The sequence below is a fragment of the Ovis aries genome, chromosome 9 (genome assembly GCF_016772045.2).
Source record: "Ovis aries strain OAR_USU_Benz2616 breed Rambouillet chromosome 9, ARS-UI_Ramb_v3.0, whole genome shotgun sequence".
Lineage (NCBI taxonomy): Eukaryota > Metazoa > Chordata > Mammalia > Artiodactyla > Bovidae > Ovis > Ovis aries.
In genome coordinates, this window is record NC_056062.1 from 26,474,848 (window position 1) to 26,497,141 (window position 22,294).

At 44.0% G+C, this 22,294-nt stretch overlaps 1 long non-coding RNA gene across 1 annotated transcript in view; it reads right to left on the minus strand.

Annotated features, from left to right (window-relative positions):
* Window positions 1-2,820: 2,820 nt before the first annotated feature.
* The window catches only part of LOC121820326 (uncharacterized), a 137,571-nt gene continuing 118,097 nt past the window's right edge, over window positions 2,821-22,294 (minus strand). The window contains exon 2 of the long non-coding RNA XR_006060810.1: window positions 2,821-3,554. This is a non-coding gene — a long non-coding RNA (uncharacterized LOC121820326). The remainder of the gene's footprint in view (window positions 3,555-22,294) is intronic.

A 22,294-nucleotide genomic window follows, 5' to 3' on the forward strand; every position in this document is an offset into this window, starting at 1 on the left:
AGTCAACATGCTGAACTGAATAAATTTCCATCTTAGGTACATTTTTTAAAATGGCTCGGCTGGTACATTTTTTGCACTGTCTGCATGTTGGGCAAAGAGCCGCCTAGAGAAGGTAAGTAAAATCACAGCCTCACAGATCTTTGGACTAGAAGTGTTTTCAAACACTTGCTTAGAAGCAGTGCTATAGCCTGGGAAAGAATCTGAGCTTTAGTCATCAGATGGCCTGGATGAAAATTCTGGCCTTCTATTTACTTTTTTCTCCAAAGTAAACTTTAATGGTTCTGAGCTATTACAGACCAAAATTCAATACAATCATGTTCAATATGCGAGGTGCATTATATAATGGGGGTGCTCCAAATTAGATTCTTTGGGATAATACAATCAATATTTATTAAAGGATAAATTTAAAATTTAAATATGTTCAAATTTGAATATATATATGTTTAATATATACAATCAAAGTCCAAAGATAACTGCCATAATTATTTAGAGCCTAGACTCAGAAAATATATTTTTCAGGGAGAGATATTTTAATACTGACATTGTCTAGAATTGCCAACAAATATTGTTAGTAAACAGAATACCTTTAATGATTTCAATACTGGTTTTATGACCTTCAACTCACTACACAGAAAGAATTAAATCAAATGGCCCTAAAACTCGTTGCGCTTACACAGAAACTATATTCAGGTTGTGAAGATTAGTAATGTGCACACACACACGTGTGTATGTAGGTGTGTGTGTGTGTGTGTGTGTGTGTGTGTGTGTGTGTGTGTGTGTGTTGAGAGCAAACCAGTAGCTGTTATGAGTATCCAGCCCCACCCCTGCTTTGAGATCTCAAGGGTGAACCAGTTAGGAGGCAGGAGCTGGGCTAATTGACTCAGTTATGCTTATAAGTAAGCAAAATAGAGCAGAGGTCAGCAAACTGCTCCCCACAGGCCGAATCCGCTGGGCCTGCCAGTTTCTGTAACTGATGTTTCATTGGATGACAGCCACACCCGTTTGTGTCTGCAGTGTCTAAGGCTACTTTTATAAAACAATCACAGAGTTGAGCAGTTGTGACAGAGACCAGATGGACCACAGGCCTAAAATATTTACTATCTGACTCTCCACTGAAAATACTTGTTGACCTCTGCAATGTAAGACAAGTGAAATCCATATTAGGAACGTGTTCTTGCACCAACTTTTAAAGCCTGCATCACCCAGAGCTAAGAACTTTCTTTTCCAACACGATGGGGAATACTATCAGAACTGACCTTGAAGGAACCTCTTCCTTCCTCCATATTCTGCCATCTCCTCCATCCACACCCATCCCCTCATGGTGATCCCAAATTCTCTCTTGCCCATTTAGGGGAGACAGGGACACAGATCATAAGTGAGTTGCTCAAACCACAATGTCGTGATCCCTCTGCAAACCATGGTGTGGTCTGAATGACCCCAGCCTATATCCCTGGAATATCAACTTTATAGAAAAATATGAAAATCTCATCTTTCATGAAAGCAAATAAGGAGACCGAGGTGGAGTATAGGACTGCAAAAACTTCCCAGTCTGCTTTGGAAACCCTAATGTCTGCTCCTGAAGGGATAGGCTTACCCTCTGCTGGGTTTTTTAGAAAAGAAATTTGGCAAGTTTTCTTGTCGGAGCTTGACACTTCAGTGTCAGACCGAGCTGCACTTGACTCTTTGTTCCATGGCTAACTGGCTGTGGGTCTTAAGTGCTCCAAGAGACTTAGGGCCTCCCATTCTTAGGGCCAGGCAAGGGGTAAGAATATCTTCCTGGGAAGACTGCAGGTGAGTTGGAAAAAGATGCTTTGTATCAATGGTTCTCAAACCCCGCTGCCCATGAAAATTATTAAGGAATTTTCTGGATGCCCAAGCCCCACCCTCAGACCAGTGAAAATCAGTGCTGGCATTTTAAAAATTGCTCCAGGGGATCCTACTGTGAAGTTGGGTTAAGAAAAGACTGATGTGCATGGAACGTTAGCATAAGTCATAACTGGTTATCAGTAAATGGCAGCTTAAGGTGGGGGCTGGGAGGGTGGGGGTAAGCATATGGCTCTCACCTGGGACTGCCCTGTCCTCTGCAAACTCCAACTTACCCCACTGGGGCAAATATCCCGGGGTTAACATGGCACCCCACCCCTATCATCTATTTGTATCACAGACCCTAATGGCACCCTTAAATCACATCAGGGAAACAGCTCTGGGCTTCACCTGCTGATAGTCCCAGGTGTAAGGTGGCTGCGGCTGCCAGGGTATCTTGGGGTGAACACTAGGCCCATTAAAGCCCAAGAACCCAAGAGTCCTTAAGAGTCCTGACAGGCACATTCCCCACCCTTTGGGGGCCACTGGCAATTTATGGGCTGCCCTGGAAACACTCTGCTGCTGCTAAGTCACTTCAGTCGTGTCCGACTTTGTGCGACCCCATAGATGGCAGCCCACCAGGCTCCCCCGTCCCTGGGATTCTCCAGGCAAGAACACTGGAGTGGGTTGCCATTTCCTTCTCCAATGCATGAAAGCGAAAAGTGAAAGTGAAGTTGCTCAGTCGTGTCCGACTTTTAGCGACCCCATGGACTGCAGCCCACCAGGCTCCTCCATCCGTGGGATTTTCCAGGTAAGAGTACTGGAGTGGGGTATGGAAGCACTCTAGAGTTCATCAAACTCACCCCTTGTTCCACTTTCTTGCTATGGATGTGGAGCAAAGTGTGTGTGTGTGTGTGTGTATAGACTGAGGAACTCCCGACCCTGGAGGCAGAGGCCTGGCTTATCTCCCACCTTGTTCCAGCCTGGGTTCCCAAATGAAGAGCCCGAGTTAGAGGCTTGCATCTTGGTACTTTATTTTGGAAGTGATCCCAAGGACAGTGAGTGAAGCACCAGTGAGTAAAACAGGAAGGAAGAGACACGAAGGTAAAAATATGCCATCAATTCGGCCATGACTAGGAGTGCTTGTGGTTCAGTCTCCTGCCAGGTAAAATATATCTGAGAACAATCCACCTGGGAGAATGAAAAGAGGATGTTATTTATTCAATGGGATTTATTCAACAGTTCCAGCCCCGCCCTAGGTCAGGAGTGGTCCCTGCAGCATCAATCTCTCGGATAATCCATCCTTAGAAGCTGAGCAAAGTTTTACAGCGGGCCAGAGAAGCTGGGCAGGAGATCACCCTCTCCCCCTCCCCAAGCAGAAAAGCTGTTGAAACTGCATGGAACTGTTTGCAGAGACTATGGGGCTGGGGCCAGGGGAAAGAATGTAACAGGTACTCCATACGATACTCAGCTTTCCCATGAAGCCCCTGCCACAGCGGGTGCTCTGGACAGAATCCCATCTGGTCCTCCTTCATCCCCAAGGGGCTTGGAACATTTTCATTTCACAGACTAGGAACCTGGACCTTAGAGATGGCAGGTAACCTACAGGGGCTGAAGGGGACTCAAACCCAGGCTACCCGCCTTGGACTCCTCCCTGGGAGATGGAGATTCCAGACACATAGTGGCATCTTTCTGATTCTTGGCATCCTTGTCTGTAAGACCGTGTCGATAAACTCTGCCGCCTTCCTAAGCTGTGATGAAGATAAAATGAGAAATGCGTGTAAGCTCTAAAGGGAAATACATATGCAGGGGTTTATATTTTTTTCATAAGGCAAAAAACAAAACAGGGTAAAAGCATGTTCCTGGTAGCAGTCGAAGGGGTGAACAGGTTTGAAAGCCACATCTATAACTTGGGTGGTTCCACTTGAACAGACAGGCTGCCACAGAGAGCTGGGAGCGGAGGCAGGTTCCTCCCGGTTAGGAGACAGCCTTTCTCTGGCGGTTCAAACAAACATCTAAAGCACGGGGGCAGAAGGACAGTTGCTGGGTGTGCCTCTGGTTGTCCTAGGGAAACAAAAGCTAAGAACTACAGCTTCTCTCACACGAGGTGAAGCAGCTTTGCAACTGAAAGACATACAGCAATCCGCCTGGAGCAATTATGTTTTCATTATTATTCCCAAGCTGCTGTGTCACAAATCACATTTTCCATCCCGGGGCGTGTTGGTGCAGAGCTGCTGATTGCAGTTCCCATCACTCCACCAGCTGACTGCTCCAGCCGGGCCCCAGGAGCAGCAAGCCAGCCTGGGGCTCATTAGCTGCCATACTGGCACACAGACTGCCAGCCCAGCCGAGCAGATGCTGTGTACTGAAGGAAAACTCCCCATTTGAAAACGACCACAGAGTCTTTTTACTATCAAATTCTTGTTTTTTTGTTTTTTTTTTCTAGAAAGAAAGACCTTGAAACCCTTGAAGATTTCCATGTCGATCTGCATTACCGCTCAGCTAAGAGTGCTGAGACTGGGTGTGACTCTGACTCGCTTGCACAAACACAAAACACACCCAGGCGCCCTGGCTCTATTTTAAGTGGCGGACTCCAGAGCTCAAGTGCGCTGCTGTGCTCATGCCGCCATCATGTGGTTAGAGGAGGAACTGCACCAGGAATCTGCCAAGTTTGATGAGGACTTGTGTTTCCTTCCATGCTTCCTTTCCTTCCTTCCTCCCTCCCTCCCTCCATCTTCTCACTTCCTTCTTCCCATCTTTCTTTCCACCATTCTGACGCTGCAACAAACACTGGGACATAAAAATGCATCTGAGACACCTCCTGCTTGTAAGTAGCCTAGTGAAACAGAAGAGGAAAAGTGAAAGGGAAATAATAATTAAGTTCCACTTCTTCCAGTCCCTCCTCCTGGGTTCTTGAGAATTATCACAGTTAATTCTCACAAAAGCCCTGTGTGGGAGAGGCCACTTGCTTCTCCAGGGGATGTTCCCAGCCCAGGAATCGAACCTCCTGCATTGCAAACAGATTCTTTACCGACTGAGCTACGAGGGAAGCCTTTTTATTGACAACTAGTTGTCAAGTAAATTTGAAGGGTCAGGCAACAAATCTTTGATTACTGTTGGTAAAATAGACCAGGTGAATTCAGTGTCAAAATTTCGCAGCTTATATTTAGGGAGAGCTAATTCCCACAAAACTTCATGGGCTTTACATCCAGGGAACACAGAACAAATTATGCTTTTGCTTGCTTGTTGCTTTGAATAAAAATCAACACTTTGCCCCAAAAAAAGGCCTTAAAACTATGTCCTTCCTATTTGTCTATTAGATTATCTGTCTTATAATTCTTACTTGTAGAAGTTCTTTGTATCCTCTGGATATCCTAAAGCTGTCATCTTCTGTGTTATATGAGTTGTAAATACTTTCTCATAATCAGTTATTTGCTTTCTCTGTTTATGGAGTTTCTTAACAGTCAAAATATTTAAAATTATTGTTTTTGAAGTAAACTATGAATGTGAAAGTCACACAGTTGAGTCTGACTCTTTGCTATCCCATGAGCTGTAGCCAGACTGGCTCCTCTGTGCATGGAATTCTCCAGGAAAAAATACTGGAATGGGTTGTCATTTCTTTCTCCAGGAGATCTTGCCAACCCAGGAATCAAACCCAGGTCTCCTGTATTGCAGGCAGATTCTTTACCAACTGAGCCACTAGGGAGCTATAAGCAAGGTAAAAAGACAACCCTCACAATGGGAGCAAATGAAACAATTGGCAAAGAACTAATCTTCAAAATATACAAGCACCTCATGAAGCTCAAAACCAGAAAAGCAAACAACCCAATCAAAAAGTGGGCAGAAGACTTAAACAGACATTTCTCCAAAGAAGATATACAGATGGCTAATAAACATATGAAAAGATGCACAACTTCTACAATCAAAGCTACAATGAGGTATCTCACACAAATCAGAAAGTCTACAAACAATAAATGCTGAAGAAGGTGTGGAGAAAAGGGAAAGTCCCTCTTGCACTGCTGGTGGGAATGCAAACTGATACAGCCACTATTAAAAAACTAGGAATAAAACTACTATATGACCCAGAAATCCCATTAGTGAGCATATACCCTAAGGAAACCATAATTGAAAAAAATAAATGTATCCCAACGTTCAGTGCAGCACTATTTACAATAGCTAGAACATGGAAGCAACCTAGATGTCCACGGACAAATGAATGGATGGAGAAGTTGTGGTACATATACACAGTGGAATATTACTCAGTTATAAAAAGAAATGCATTTGAGTTGGTTATAATGAGTTGGACAACATAGAGCCTATTATGAAACATGAAGAAAGTCAGAAAGAGAAAGACAAATATTGTATATTAGTGCATGTATATGGAATCTAGAAAGATGGTACTGATGTACCTATCTATAAGGCAGCAATGGAGATGCAGACATAGAGAACAGACTTTTGGACACAGTGGAGGAGAAAGAAGGTGAGATGCTTTGAGAGAGTATCATTGAAACATATACATTGCCATATGTAAAGTAGACAGCCAGTGGGAATCTGCTATATGATTCAGGAAACCCAAAGGTGGTGCTCTGTGCAACCTAGAGGGGTGGGATGGGGAGGGAGATAGGAGGGGGGCTCCAGAGGGAGGGGACATATGTATACTTGTGGCTGATTCATGTTGATGTCTAGCAGAAAGCACCACAGTATTGTAAAGCAATTGTCCTCCAATTAAAAAATAAATAAAATTGTTTTTTAAATAACTAAAGCTGTTCATTGTGTTTTCCCTGTATGGATTCTGAGTTCCCTGTCTTCCTTAAGAAGGCCTCCTCCACCTCAAACTATGATGGAGTCTTAGTGAATATTATTTTTAACAAATGATTTTATCATTTTATTTTTATGCTTATATTTAGTTCATGTGAATTTATTTTTGTACTCTGTTTAAGTTAAGCTAATTTCATTTTCATCCAAATGTGAAATCAATTGTCTTTGCATCATTTAAAAAAAATTTTTCCACTGAACTGAAATGGCACATTTACCATAGAATGTATGCCCATATATAGCTGGATCTTTTCTGTTTCTCCAACTTATTTACACTTCTCCACTACTATGCTATTTTTATTTAGGGTAGGACAAATCCCCACCCCCTACTATTTTCTTGTACAAACTATAGCCATAACTAAATGTCAGCTTCAATATCATATATGTATACATTGTCTGGATTTTTAGAGTAAATAGGCATTAGTTTTGTTAATAGAAACAGTCTTTCATTTCTTTACCTTCTGCAGAGCTGACATTGGTTTTTTGGTTTGTTTTGGTTTGTTTTTGGATGCCAGGGAGAGCCTGGACCTGTCTCTGAACCTGCTGGAGGGAATTCAGTTGGCCCAGATTGAGTCAGCCCGTTCCACTGTAGTCAGGGGAGAGGTCTCATGACCGCCAGGCGTCCACCCCTAGTAGTGAGCAGTGGTTGTTCTCAGGAAATGGAGTAGAGTGAGATGGACAGAGATCCCAGTGGTGTTTCCTGTGTTCCTTAACCCCATCTCATTCAAACATCATGCATTTATTGCTGTTTATTTGCCAGAGCTTGGGGATGGGGAATCAAAACTGTATCAGGGACACGCTTTGCATCCACAGAGTAGAGGGTCTAGAAGAGGTAGACATCTGCGAGGACAAAATAAGTGCCTCACTAGACAGGAAAGTGTAATGAATACATGTGCATCCTGCCGGGGCTTTGGAGCCCAACGGGAGGGGTGGGTGGAAGGGAGCAGTGAAGTCCTCCCAAGTGAGGCAAGAATGTGACAAAGAAGTAGTTGAGGGCTTCCCAGGTCGTACGGTGGATAGGAATCCACCTGCCGATGCAGGAGACATGGGTTTGGTCCCTGATCCGAGAAGATCCCACATGCCTTGCAGCAACTAAGCCCGTGCACCACAACTATTGAGCCTGTGCTTTAGAGTCCGGGAGCTGCGACCACCGAAGCCCGAGTGCCCTCGAGTCCACGCTCCACGAGAGCAGCTACCACAGTGAGACGCCCGCGCACCGCAGCCAGAGACTAGCGGCCCTCGCTCACTGCAGCTGGAGCAAAGCCCAGGCAGCAGTGGAGACCCCAAATAGAAAACTTTATTTATTATAAATAAATAAATGTTATAAGACAAATAAAATAATAAATTTATTAGAAAATAAAATGAATGTCATTTATTATAAAAATAAATATTATTCATGTATTTATTATAAAATAAATACATAAATAATAAATAAATAATACAAAAGTAGCAGGTGCTGTGCGTGGGTCAGACGGCACCTTGTTCTCTCCCCCACGGAGTCTCCGTGTGTGATGATTCTTCTGAGCGTACGCGTGTGTGCGCGCACACGTGTGTGCAGGCTGGCCTGGTCCCCTGCCCAGGAGCCTAGCCAGAAGCCGCAGAAGCTGCAGACTTGGGTTGAAGGGTTTAGGACAGAAGCAGCTCATCCTAAACTGCTGCTTCTTCCCTGTCCTCAAGGGACAACACAGGCAAGCGCCTGAGACACACATTTCAAGAAAACAAAGTTCTCCCTGTTCCAGGACACGGGAGCTTACACCCCGAATAAAGACTGCTTCATGCTGTAGCACCTTCTCCCGCCTGCCTCTGACACACAAGTGCTATTTGTCTCAAAGTTTATCTCAGCTGGAAGTTTTAAGGAAGGGCCCCTTGACACTGCCGTGTGTCCTGTGTTATGCCTCAGCTGTTTTTTGATGTTCGTCTGTTCACACGTTTGAAGTCATGAAGATCACAATCTAGGGCAAGATGATATTTTCTGCAGTAATTATTGTTCTTGGAAATGAGGGAATGGGACGGATGGACAGGATCTAGGCAGCCATCCAATGCACTGTGGGGTAACCCCTGAGGGAGCAGAGACCAGAGAGGTGACATGACTTCACCAAGTTCACACAGCTCGTTTGTTTGGCACAGTTCACTTCAGTTCAGTTCAGTTCAGTCGCTCAGTCATGTCCAACTCTTTGTGACCCCATGAATCGCAGCACACCAGGCCTCCCTGTCCATCACCAACTCCCAGAGTTCACTCAGACTCACATCCATCGAGTCAGTGATGCCATCCAGCCATCTCATCCTCTGTCGTCCCCTTCTCCTCCTGCCCCCAATCCCTCCCAGCATCAGAGTCTTTTCCAATGAGTCAACTCTTCACATGAGGTGGCCAAAGTACTGGAGCTTCAGCTTTAGCATCATTCCTTCCAAAGAAATCCCAGGGTTGATCTCCTTCAGAATGGACTGGTTGGATCTCCTTGCAGTCCAAGGGATTCTCAAGAGTCTTCTCCAACACCACAGTTCAAAAGCGTCAATTCTTTGGCACTCAGCCTTCTTCACAGTCCAACTCTCACATCCATCTCACAGGAAAAACCATAGCCTTGACTAGATGGACCTTAGTTGGCAAAGTAATGTCTCTGCTTTTGAACATGCTATCTAGGTTGGTCATAACTTTCCTTCCAAGGTGTAAGCATCTTTTAATTTCATGGCTGCAGTCACCATCTGCAGTTTGGCACAGATGTATCTAAAGAGAACTTTTCTAGGAAGGTTTCCCCATCATATCATTATGTGACAAAATGGAGATATCCTTTCAATAGAGTATATCACCTCTTATCTTCCCAACATCAAGAGCAGCCTTGAAAGTGTCACTCGCTCAGTCATGTCTGACTGTCTGCGCCACTATGGACTGTGGTCTCTGTCCGTGGAATTTTCCATGCAAGAATACTACAGTGGGAAGCCATTCCCTTCTCCAGGGGATCTTCCCAACCCAGGTATCAATCCTGGGTCTCCCACAATGCAGGCAGATTCCTTACCATCTGAGTCACCAGGGAAGCCCAAACATCAAGATCAGGGTTATTTATATTTTTTTGTACGTGAGAGTTTGCAAATATAAAATTTGATTAAAGAGACCAAAATTATTCCAAAGGATAAACCATAAAGGATTATAGGCTCCCTCTCCACACACAAAAAAAGGCTCAAGCAAGGAGAGACTAATTAGATGGAGAATACTTATGTCCCACTTGCAGGTCTAAAGAAAAAATTTCCCCAAATACTCCTGTTCCTTTGCTTATTCCTCCTTGCAGAGAGCTCCCAAATCTCATTGGAGAGCTGGAGACAAAGCACAGAGCTTTCATAACCCATCTTTCTGCTTCCCTTTAACAGTCCAAAAGTGCGTGCAGAGAACAGTTGTATTTTCTGCCATATAAAATAAAGTCCTGACCCCAAAGAGAAAAATGCCTTTTTTCCAGTGCTGTCAATAGCTGAGTGGAAAAGCCAGCCTAATTCTGGGGAACAGTTTTAGAAATCCACTGTTGCCTCCATCTCCATCATTCTCTTTGTCTCTAATAAAGCTGGCATTCTGTTCTCCATTTGTCGACCTCCTTGTGTCTCGGTGGATTCATAGCTCTGACAGGGAAAGGGGGCGTCTGGGTTCACCCCTTCCATCAGAGAATGTCAGTATGCATCAGTAGTAGCTAACTTAAAGACTGTAAATAGCTTTCTCAAATTTTCTTCAAATGTTGCCAAGTTGATCTACAATTTCATGTGAAATGTAAATACTTTTCTTTGTCACAGATGAAAAGTATTTCAAAACTCAACCGTTTTTTCCCCCCATACTTGGCTTTTTGGACAAAAGCAGAAGAGAATATATGACTGATGAGAACTCAACCCGGCCTGGAAAACCAAAGAGGACAGTCCAAGAGCCGACACAACCTGGAAGTCAAGAAAACCACGCCAGGGCCTCTTGAACACATGCAGGCTGTCTCCTCTTCTTCTCAGAGCCCCAGAGAACTCCAGCGCCAGGCAGGTCCTCCCAGGCCACCTGACGCAACCACCTGGAGGGATCTGAAGTCCTGCTCCCATATCCCCAGCAATATCAGTCCAAGCTCAGCCCACAGCCCGCCAGAGAACTGGAGTCTGAAAAAGCCCAAGGTAGCCCAGGCCGTCTTCTGGATTCTAAGATGCATATATTTTTGCGTTTTACCTCTGAGCTTGAAGTGCCTTTTAGGATTTTCTGATTTAACATCTCGTGACAGTGCTTGGCTGGGCAGTGGGACTGACACGGTTGTTGCTTGCGCGTGTGTAAGCTCAGCTGTTTCTTATGGAGTAGTGAACACGGCAAGCTCTCACCGTTTCAGTCATTAGACCATTGAGATGTCTTTGTGACCTAAAAAAAACTTAACCGTTGAAATCTTCTGAAAATTACAGAAGCGCTGACATCAAAATGTTCAAAGGACCTTGGGGAAAAAGTCCTGGGGACAACAGCGTAGCACCCTTAAGCAACGTTGTATCACAGTGCTGTTATAAAGAGGGCAAAACTGAAGGCAGAGTACAGCAAAATTGCTTACCATGTTGTTGATTTATAATATGCCAGTATCTCTGCTAAACCCTTTCTATATTTTATTCCTCTTAATCCACACAGAAACGTAATGAGGTAGTTAGTACAGGTCTTTCACCCCTTGTACAAAAGGTTTGGGGCAAGGTGAATTTTGAAATTTATGACAATTTTTATTATGTTAGAAAGGTAATACAATGCACGCCTCTGTGCTAAGTTGCTTCAGTAGTGTCTGACTCTTTACGACCCCATGGAGTGTAGCCCACCAGGTTCCTCTGCCCATGGGATTCTCCAACCAAGAGTTCTGACGTGGGTTGCCATGTCCAGGTCATCTTTCTGACCCAAGAACTGAACCTGTGTCTCTTAGGTCTCTTGCACTGTCAGGCAGGTTTTTTACCACTAGCTCCACCTGGGTAGCCCAATATAATATACATATTTATAGAGAGAGATATATATATAGTATCTTGTCTAGTATTATCAGTGCCTGGGATAGTGTGCTTTAATCAAACACATTAATATCTATCAGCAAAATACAGTATATTGACAAAAGGTGAGATAAAGAAAGACCCCAACAAGCTCCATGTCAGGTCAGGTCAGGTTTCGTTGCCAAATGAGTTTGCCACGGGCTTACGAAAATATATACTGCTGTCGGGTATTTGGGGATTTTAGAAACGCAAATGAGGCATTTTGGATTTGTATTACTATCTCCTTTGTCCTTCTGCAAATTAAAACAGCAAGGCTTCATAAGTAGCTTCTCGTAAGCAGCTGGGTGTGAGACCCAGATCATTCTCACTCCACAGGACGGCATGCATCAAGGTCTTAACCAGGATGCTCTACAGTCTCAGAGAAACACCTGTCAGGTGGTGAGGGTCGCCACCATGGGCCTCGAGTCTCCTCTTCTGCACACTAACCATCCGCACACAACCACTGTCTCAAATCTCGTGATGATGGATGCTCTCATTGAAACACACAGCTGTTACTCTCGGTCCCCTTTTAACCACACCACACAACAAATCTCACACCATCCAGAGGGAGCCATCTGCTTACACAAGACCAGAAAGGTGTGGTGAGGAATTCCACTCTTCAGTGGTATCAACCACTTGTTCAATGAATTAAAAATAAAAATTCATAAGCAGATGACAGGGCCTCTACTTTTATAGTCCTTACAATTTTAGAAGGAAAAAACAAAAGAGAGAGCCATCATTGGTTCCAAACCGTTTTGAGAAACTTCCTGCCAGGTTCTAGTGAAATCACAATTTCTCGTATAAATTATTCTGGAACAGTCACAAATATCATAAGAATTTTAATAATAAAACTGTATAAGCTCTGTAGTCAGCTTATCTGGCTTGAATCTCACTCCTATCAGAGTGACTGAGCAAATTATTTAACCTCTCTTTGCCTCACTTTTTCCATCTAACTATTGGGGATAATATTGCTTACTCTGGGGAGTTAGTACAAAAATGAAATGATTTCACACATGTGCATTCTCTGGCCATGACAAGGACTCAGGAAATACGAACTTTGCACCATTATCATCACAGACACAATCATTATCATCATGGATATATTTTAACCTATAAACTGTGGTTTCCCAGAAAGGAAAAAGGACAGAAGCAAATTGCGGAGGCAGATGTATCTCTAAAGCTCAGGATCTTCAGCATTAGACTCTCTTACTTCATGTGCTCAGGAGCTGTGGTGCCTGGAAACCAATCTAATCCTGAAATTTGAGGACCCTTACAAAACCACACCAAGGAGCAATATCATGTCTTTCCCTGTCTCAGAGTCAGTGAAAAACGGAACAAACATGCACGGCCATCTCTGTGGAATCTCCTGAGTGTATTAAAGTGGCTTATATCTGCTCCAACACTATCATTATTAAACGTTTTACTAGGGGTGAGAATTCATGTGGTGCTCTCCAAAGAAACAAAGGAGGTTCAGACAGTCCTAGTCATCAAAGAGATCTCCCCCTAGTAGAAGTCACAGTGTTTATAATTATTAGGGCTTTCCCAGTGGCTCAGCAGGTCAAGAGTCCACTGTAACGCAGGAGACACAGGAGACACAAGCTCAGTCCCTGGGTGGGAAAGATCCCCTGGAGGAGGAAATGGCACCCCACTCCAGTGTTCTTGCCTGGAGAATCCCAGGGGCGGCGGAGCCTGGTGGGCTGCTGTCTATGGGGTCACACAGAGTCGTACACGACTGAAGCGACTTAGCAGCAGGATATATATTTTACTTTTGTTAGATGCCTGACATGTTGTGCTTAATACTTATTTGCTGCATCAGAGTCCAATTTATTCAGAGACAGTGATTTCTATTTTCTCCTATGAATTCTTGGATTTTTAAAAGGAGAGGCCATGTTTTTCCTATTTCTTTGTCCATATTGCCTACAAAATGAATGCTTAAGGAAGGAGGGGAAGGGAGGGAGGGAAGGAGGGAGCAGGGAATGAATGACATGCGTGTTCTGCGTCTCTAATGGGAATCTACCATATTGACTCATGGTCCCCAAAACAGTCTCTAGAGCGCCCAGCAAATACACCCCACAGTCAGTACTCCCATCAGTCCTCCCCTCACACCCAGGCACGCCCTCGCCTGGCCACGGGAAAACTGTTCCCTTGGAAGCTGTAGGGAAGTGAACCGTCTAAGACCTAAACACAGCAAGGCCGATTTTTCTTTTCTCTTTCAATCACCTTTGCCAAAATGGAGAGGGGAAGTCAAAAATAAAAGGAGAATGGGTCCTAAACACACCTTGATCTAATAGCAATGTCGGTAAAGTTTACCTTGGGGGTAAATGTGCTTCAGTAGCTGGCATATAAAGAAGTTCTGGTTTCCCCTACAGTCTTGGAGGGGTTTTGAGGGGACCGCCACTGAGCACACTGTTGCAGCTGCTGCACTCCTCGGTGTGACGGCCCCTTCCCTGAATGCTTTACTCACATTGCCAGTGTCACCTAGCGGTTGCATTAGGGAAACAAATGCAACCTGGATTCAAATCCCTCCACTCCATATACCAGCTGTGTGAACGTTGGCAATATCCTCATCCTCTGTAAGCCTGTATTTCCTTACTTTAAAATGCACATATCATAGCAGCTGCCTGATAGAGCTGTTTTAGAAATTAAATAATCTGCATGGAAAGTACTCAGCTCACTGTTTCACTTTCCTGGTGTTTCAAATAGTAAATAATCTGCCTACAATGCAGGAGAACTTCCCTGTAGCTCACACGATAAGGAAATTGCTGGCAATGCAGGAGACTCAGGTTCCATCCCTGGGTGGGGAAGATCCCCTGGAGAAGGGAATGGCAACCCACTCCAGTATTCTTGCCTGAAGAATCCCATGTACAGAGGAGCCTGGCGGGCTATAGTTCATGCGGTCTCAAAGAGTCAGGCGTGCCTGAGCAACCAACACATACACACACTGTTTGACAAAAATGTCTTACAAAGTATATCAAACTATTATTATTTATGGCCTTGATAACATGTTGCATTTACTAATAGATGCTCCTTAGTTTGTAATTTAAGTATTTAATGCATGTTTGCTTTTTTTTATGGCAATAGCTACATACTGAATTTTTGCTGTAGTCTTGAAGTGATTAATATCAGCACAATTTTAGCAAGAAAGGATGGTTCCTGGCAAAACTGTGACATAGGTCAGAGCAAGCTGTGCAGCAGTGGCACGAATGTGTTTTAGGGCTATTTTATCTTCTCTGACCAACTTTCAGAGAAGCCATCACCCTGCCCATCTCTAGACAGAATATTCTCCCAAGCCCAGGAAACAAACTGGAAGTTGGATCCTGTGGTAGGTTATATTATGTGCCAGTGAGAATACAGGTTTCTGATAAGCTGTATTTATGATCAGGAGATTATCCTGGAACATCCAGGTGGCCCAGTGTAATCACGGGGTTGAGTAATGAGGAAGAGGGAGGCAGAGGGATCAGAACCAGAGAGATGACATCATGAGAAAAATCTCACGATGTTGCTAGTTTGGGGAACAGAGAAAAGGAGCCTTGAGCCAAGAAACACAATCAACTTCTAGAAGCCGAAAAAGGTAAAGAAACAGAATCTCCCCTAGAAGTTACAAAAGTCATGCTGACATTTTGATTTGACCAGTGAAGTCCATTTTGGATTTCTGGTCTCCAAACTAAAAGATAATTAGCTTCTCATTTAAGGCATTTCATGCGGGTGAGTGTTCAGTCGTTCAGTCATGGCTGACCCCATGGACTGTAGCATTCCAGGCTCCTCTGTCCATAGGATTTTCCAAGCAAGAGTACTGGTTGCCATCTCCTACTGCAAGGGATCCTCCTGACCCCGGGATGGAACCTGCACTTCCTGCATCTCCTGTATTGGTAGGTGGATTCCTTACCACTGAGCCACCTGTATTAGCAGGCGGATTCTTTACCACTGAGCCACCTGTGACTTAAGGCATTGAGTTATTTGTTCCGGAAGCAAGAGGAAACACATACACTGGCCCCTCAAGGTTATATAGTGGAGGAGCAGCCAGGGACAGCGACAGCTTACAGAGTTTATTCTGATGACCCGGGAGAGCCTGGCCAGGAAGAGAATGTGACCTGACAAGTCAAGGAGGAGGAAGATGACAGAGCCCGAACCGTCATTCTGAGCATGAAGGTGGACTGACCAGGCAACCTTGTACAGGGACAAATGACAGGGTAGGGGGCTAGGAAGCTGAGGGCAGCAGGGCCAGGCTACAGCGGCAGGGGCGCTGAGGTTCCACACTGGCCCTGGGAATGGCGACACGGATGAGAAGAGAGGCTCCTCTGCATTTTGACGAGGCTAGGATATGCCTGATATTTTTCAGTTCTAGCAGCTCTCTTACTGGGGGAGGTCTTGACAGTTCTCCATGCTCCGGCCGCGGTTCCACCAAGATGTGTATCTGGACCTCTATGACTTCCTCCATGGCCACTGACAGCAAATCAGCTCTGAATATATGCAGACGAGAGGTCTGTCCAAAGAAGTCAATGCCAGTGGTCAGTGGGGTGATCCCTCCCATGAGATGCAGACTCTGTCTACTTGTGGAGGCACATCTTTCTCTTCACAATAGTCCTAACATCTCACTTCATGTGGAGAAAGTCAATGCCGGTAACACTCTATGTAAAGCTCACTGTCATAACGTTTTATGTTAATAAAGAAACAGTAGGCTTTGGCTTCTTCCTCTTTCTTCTCATTCTCCTTTCTCTTTCTTTCTGTTCATAGTAATATTCTAAAAGCTCTGAATGTCCCAGAGAATGCAAATTCCACCGAAAGCATGGTCTCCAAGGAGATGGGAAGCATGAAAGCTGGTGAGCGTGTTTTGTAGCTTTTTTGCAGGATACCATGGACAGTGTGATGGTCTTTTCTCCTGCGTTTCTTCTCTTCTTTTCTGTCTGACGTTGCTGTCTCCTGGCTCTGTCTCAGTGTTCCGTGTGCTTGGAGCGAGGTGGCAGCACCAGTCCCTGGGAAGCAGCCTAATTCTCCCCAGATATCACTGGAAAAGGAAAGCAGCTTTCACGTTCAGTGTCTTTGATCACCACCAACAATGCCTAATATCTGAGACAAGTATTAGGAATTTTATTTTTAAATTGGGAATGCCTAAGGAAACAAATAAAACAAGAACCCCGAGAGTGATAGGAAAACAGTGTTCCTCACATTGGAGAGCTATTGCATCTTAATGACAGTTGCCAAGCACATCCAGCATGTATAATTAAAACCTGCACACTGCATCGATTTACAGGGCAGGGGGAATGAGGGCTGGCAGTGGGCCAGCAGGAGGTCCGGGGCCAGAGTTCTTTCCACTGACTGTGTGTCCTTGGACCAGTCTCTTCCCTGGATCAAGGCCTTTGAGTTCTGGGTCATCCAAGCTTCACTTGGGCTCTGAAGGTCCATGACTGTATCGTCCTAGCTAAAGGTCATTGTTGTTTTTTCCAAGGTTGCTTTCACTGTCAAGGAATTCCAGGATCAAATGTAAGTGGTGTGTCATGCTGACAAGATGCTCTTGGCTAGCTGGCAGAGCAGTCACTGGCCACAGAGCAGCAGAAAGGAGCGGAGAAACTGTATCCTGGACACGACGCTGGGTGGGCACCAACTGGTTCCCAAGGCTACTGCTAAGGAGGCTACCGTCACAAGATCCCAAGTCCCTTCCCACTTCCTTTTCTAAAAAAATGAATTTCAACTTCAATGTCAGTATTAGAATGAAGGAGGCAGTCATGATCTTAGAAATGAAAGAGGCCTTAAAGATACTCTGCAGCAAACCACAGCTCTTCCCAATACTCAGTGCACCCATTTATAGGTGCTGCTGTGCTGTGCTTAGTCTCTCGGTCATCTCTCTTTGCAACCCCGTGGACTGTAGCCTGCCAGCCTCCTCTGACTATGGGGATTCTCCAGGTAAGAATACTATCATGGGTCGCCATGCCTTCCTCCAGGGGATGTTCCCAACCCAGGGCTCGAACCCAGGTCTCCCACACTGCAGGTAGATTCTTTACTGTCTGAGCCACCAGGGAAGCCCTATTTATAGATGGGGACACTCAAATCTCAAGAGAAGTCGGCCCACAGGCCCACTCACATTAATGGCACAGTTAAATTTGAATGCCAGTGGCTCCCCCAGCAGACCCCTGCTTTTTCTGTGATTGCAAAGGCCATCTTTTATTGGAGTCTCTGTATTTGGCTAAAATACAGTCTCACAGAGTCCTTGCTTTGGAAAAGGTGGTCCATGATCCAGCACCATTGGCATCAGCTGGAAACTTGTGAGAAATGCAGTCTCAGGCCCCTCCCCGGAACTACTCGATTAGAATCTAATTCATGATAAGCTCTCCCAGGTGATTCATATGCACTTGACAGTTCGAGAAGCACCAACATCAACTGTTCTTAATTCAGTACAAATAGCCACATTTTCCCGATAATCTTTGAGCTTCCGTGTAGTTCAACACTGGGAATTATTACAGTTCTGTGTGGCCCAAGAGGACCATAATGGTTACATGTAAACCAGCATTAGCAACCGGTTCTTTAGTCCTCTATGCAGAAATCTGTGACCTCTGTGGAAGAAGCCTTAATGATTTTCAATCTCTACTCAGGAATCAACATCCATTTTGGTATCTAGGAAACAAGGAAGCTGCTTGAGGTTTTTTTAAATATCAGATGACTGTGACTCTTTCGTTAACTTCTGCTTACTTTGCCTTGGCTTTGGTTTCATGAAACCAGAACCTCCTATTTACACAGGGTTTACATAAGGTTCATTGTTCCTTCTCAGGCACAAAGAGGCAGCCTAGGGAAGAGAAAAGAGCAAGGGCCTTGGGCCCAGAGTCCCCCATAGCTGAGTTTCATTACTTTATCAACTATTTAATAGATGTATGACCTGGAGCAGGGCATTTTACCTCTCTGAGCTTTTCTCTCCTCATCAGTAAAATTGTTATGTCAATAATAAGGAACTTGTGAGAGTCATGAGAGATTATATATATGAAAGTATCCAGAATGCAGCAAATATTTGGTAGAATTCAGAGCTGTCTAATTTAGAAAGGTAATAAATAGAGCATGCAATAAATATTTCTTGAGTATCCACAATGTGAGTAGACACCGGGAAAACAACAATAAATAAGACCCATATAACCAACCTAGATAGCATATGGAAAAGCAGAGACATTACTTTGCCAACAAAGGTCCATCTAGTCAAGGCTATAGTTTTCCAGTGGTCATGTATGGATGTGAGAGTTGGACTGTGAAGAAAGCTGAGCGCCGAAAAATTGATGCTTTTGAACTGCGGTGTTGGAGAAGACTCTTGAGAATCCCCTGGACTGCAAGGAGATCCAACCAGTCCAATCTAAAGGAGATTAGTCCTGGGATTTATTTGGAAGGAATGATGCTAAAGTTGAAATTCCAGTACTTTGGCCACCTCATGCAAAGAGTTGACTCACTGGAAAAGACTGTGATGCTGGGAGGGATTGAGGGCAGGAGGAGAAGGGGACAACAGAGGATGAGTTGGCTGGATGGCATCACTGACTCGATGGACGTGAGTCTGAGTGAACTCCGGGAGTTGGTGATGGACAGGGAGGCCTGGCGTGCTGCGATTCATAGGGTCACAAAGAGTCGGACACGACTGAGTGACTGAACTGAACTGAACTGAACATCAATCTCCATTAGAACTGTTGTCCATTAAGAAGGTTAGAAAATTATGGCTGAGTGCTTGCTATGCATGAGGCGCTGTTCGAGGAATTGACATGGACTGACTGATTTAATCATCAATGCTCTTCAGTGGTTACTAGGTATTAGCCTTTATTCCCATTTTACAGATGAAGAAACTGAGGCATATTGACACATAATAACCTGGCTAAAAGCTATACAGTTAATAGGTAGAAGCACCTAGGTTATGGTCCCAGACTGGTCAGTTATGGAGCCCAAGTACTTAAGCTCTGTGCTAACCTGTCTTACTGTACACAGCCACTAAATAGATACAAATATTTGATTCAAAAGGAGATGGTCAGAGGGCTAGGAGAGTGTATCGGGGGGCCCAATCTTGTCTGAAGGGTCAAAGAAGGTTCTCTGTGAAGGAGAAGAGAAGGAGGGTGGGAAGGAGGTGATGGGAACTCAGATAAAGAAGGGGAGGAGTCATCCCAGTAGGGTCAGAATAGAGATGAAGACCTGCGATTAGTTGAGAACTCAGTTAATTTCATATTAAGTAACAGAATTGCGCTTGATTCCTGAAGAGAACTGAAGTTCAGTAATCAACCAACCCACACATACACTCACAGACACAATCTCGTGAATGCTATTTCTGTCATAAATACGTTCCCAGCTATTAGCTGTGGACATTGTCTCTATCTACCCTTCCAAGAGGTACAAATGAAGGACAGGTGAGCTGGCAATGAGAAGGAGACAGAGGGCTTTGGCATCTGGTCTGGTTGGTCATGGATCCACTGATTCCTCCTTTCTGTGTGACCTTGAGAAGTTTATTTAAAACTGTTTTCTAAACGTTGGTTTCCTTATCTAGAACATACGAATCATAACGCTTATTTAAGACATGCATGTGTGGTGCCTGACTTATAGTAGGGGCTTAAGGAATGTTATCACCTTCCCGCTTTCAGTGTTCAAAATCAGAAGCTGGCAGTTGTAGAGAAACCAGACAAAAATCTCTGAACACCCAGGTCCCCTCATTCGTCCTCCATCTCTGAAGGTGTTTGATTTTTCTGATATCTTAAGCAAGGACCAGTTATCAAGTTCTCTTACAGAGCATCACAAGACTTTCCAAAATAGTCTTTTGCTTGTTTAAGATCCTTCAAAGGAAGCAAAACTCCAATTTGAATGAAGACATCTAAACACCCTATTGGCAGTCTCTCTTCTAACCAAATAAATAAATATGAAACTGGGCAACAAATAACAATATAAGAAGGCAGCCTCTTGAGAGTCCCTTGGACTGCAAGGAGATCCAAGCACTCCATTCTGAAGGAGATCAACCCTGGGATTTCTTTGGAAGGAATGATGCTAAAGCTGAAACTCCAGTACTTTGGCCACCTCATGCGAAGAGTTGACTCTTTGGAAAAGACTCTGATGCTGGGAAGGATTGAGGGCAGGAGGAGAAGGGGATGACAGAGGATGAGATGGCTGGATGGCATCACAGACTCAACGGACATGAGTCTGAGTGAACTCCAGGAGATGGTGATGGACAGGGAGGCCTGGCGTGCTGTGATTCATGGGGTTGCAAAGAGTCGGACACGACTGAGCGACTGAACTGAACTGAACTGAACTGAATGAAATTAATGGGATTATTTTTTTTTCCCTAGCAGTATCTGCTAAAGGAATATGTATGATCTCAATCTTCAGCAAATGCCAGAAAGAGTAATTTGGAGTCAATCAATTCTGACTTGTTTAGGGATACTTGGAATCTAAAAACCAAAAGCATCTTAAAGGATTCTGGGTTAAGTCCCTCATTTTCCAGCATATTTGAGTGATTTTTTAAAGCTGAACTGAAAATCACATGGATTATTGGCAAAATGAAGACTTGAACTTAAGACTCTTGGGGTAGTCTAGGGGCAGCATATGCACTGATCAGCTAAGGAGATTGGCCACTCACACACAAATAATTCAAGTTTCAACATTTAACCAGAAATCTGTGAACAACAACTGTGGATAAGTGGCTAAATTACCTTCTCCGATAGAGGAAAAAATGGAGCTAAAACTGCCCTAAAGCAACAAAGCCTCAATTCAACAAATTTAAGAATATATTTTCTTTTCCTAATAGATGTAATAATCCTCAAGCTCGTCACTCCTCACTGACCTCTTCGTGGAAAGTTAGTACAGTTTGCTTAATTTGCATGTGATTTCCATACTGGTCACCCAATCTTAAACTCACATCAGCGGGAAATCACAGACCAGTCCCTGTTCTAGCTGTCAGTCATTAAGCAAGAATGTTGCATGCCTTAGCCTCCACCAGGCAAAGTCATCACCCAAGGAAAGCAAGACTATTCTCCATCATGGCCTCCGTCCAGCTGGGCGTCAAGGCAACCTTCCTAATCCTGATGTCCTTCAAATGCCTTTCAAGAAGCCTCAAAAGACTCCTCAGTGAAGCACTGTGTAGTCTGAACAAATGAACTATGAGAGAAACATCTGGGGCAACTGAGGACATTTCAATTGGGGATGGACATGATGTAGCACCAGGAACTGATTGTTAATTTTGACAGATATGGTAATTGCATTATTGTTATGTAAGACAAAAGCCTAACTTTTAGAGATGTGCTATGGAATATTTGGGAGTGAAATGTCAAGATGGCTGTAACTTGCTTTAAAACATAAAACTGCTTAAATACTAACCAAATTTTAAAGACGGATAATCAATTACAGCAAAATGTTTCCAGGTAGAAGTATCCATTATACTTTTCCACATGTGAAAATTTTCATTCAAAAAAAATTTAAAGAAACAAATTTATTCTGCTAGAATTTAAAAAGAGCTATGGAACATCTCTTCTTGTTATTATGTTTGATCAGCCAAAAGTCAACCTCCAAAAACAGGTGCTATGATGAAGAAAATAAGAGCTCCTTGCTTTTTATGTAAAACAGAGGTAACTAATATGTGAATATTTACTCACTGCATAAACTCCCAACATCAAGAAGTATTACAAGTAACAAGCGAAAGTCTCGCTCTGAAGACTGACCTCTCCCTGTCCACTTCCCCCAACAG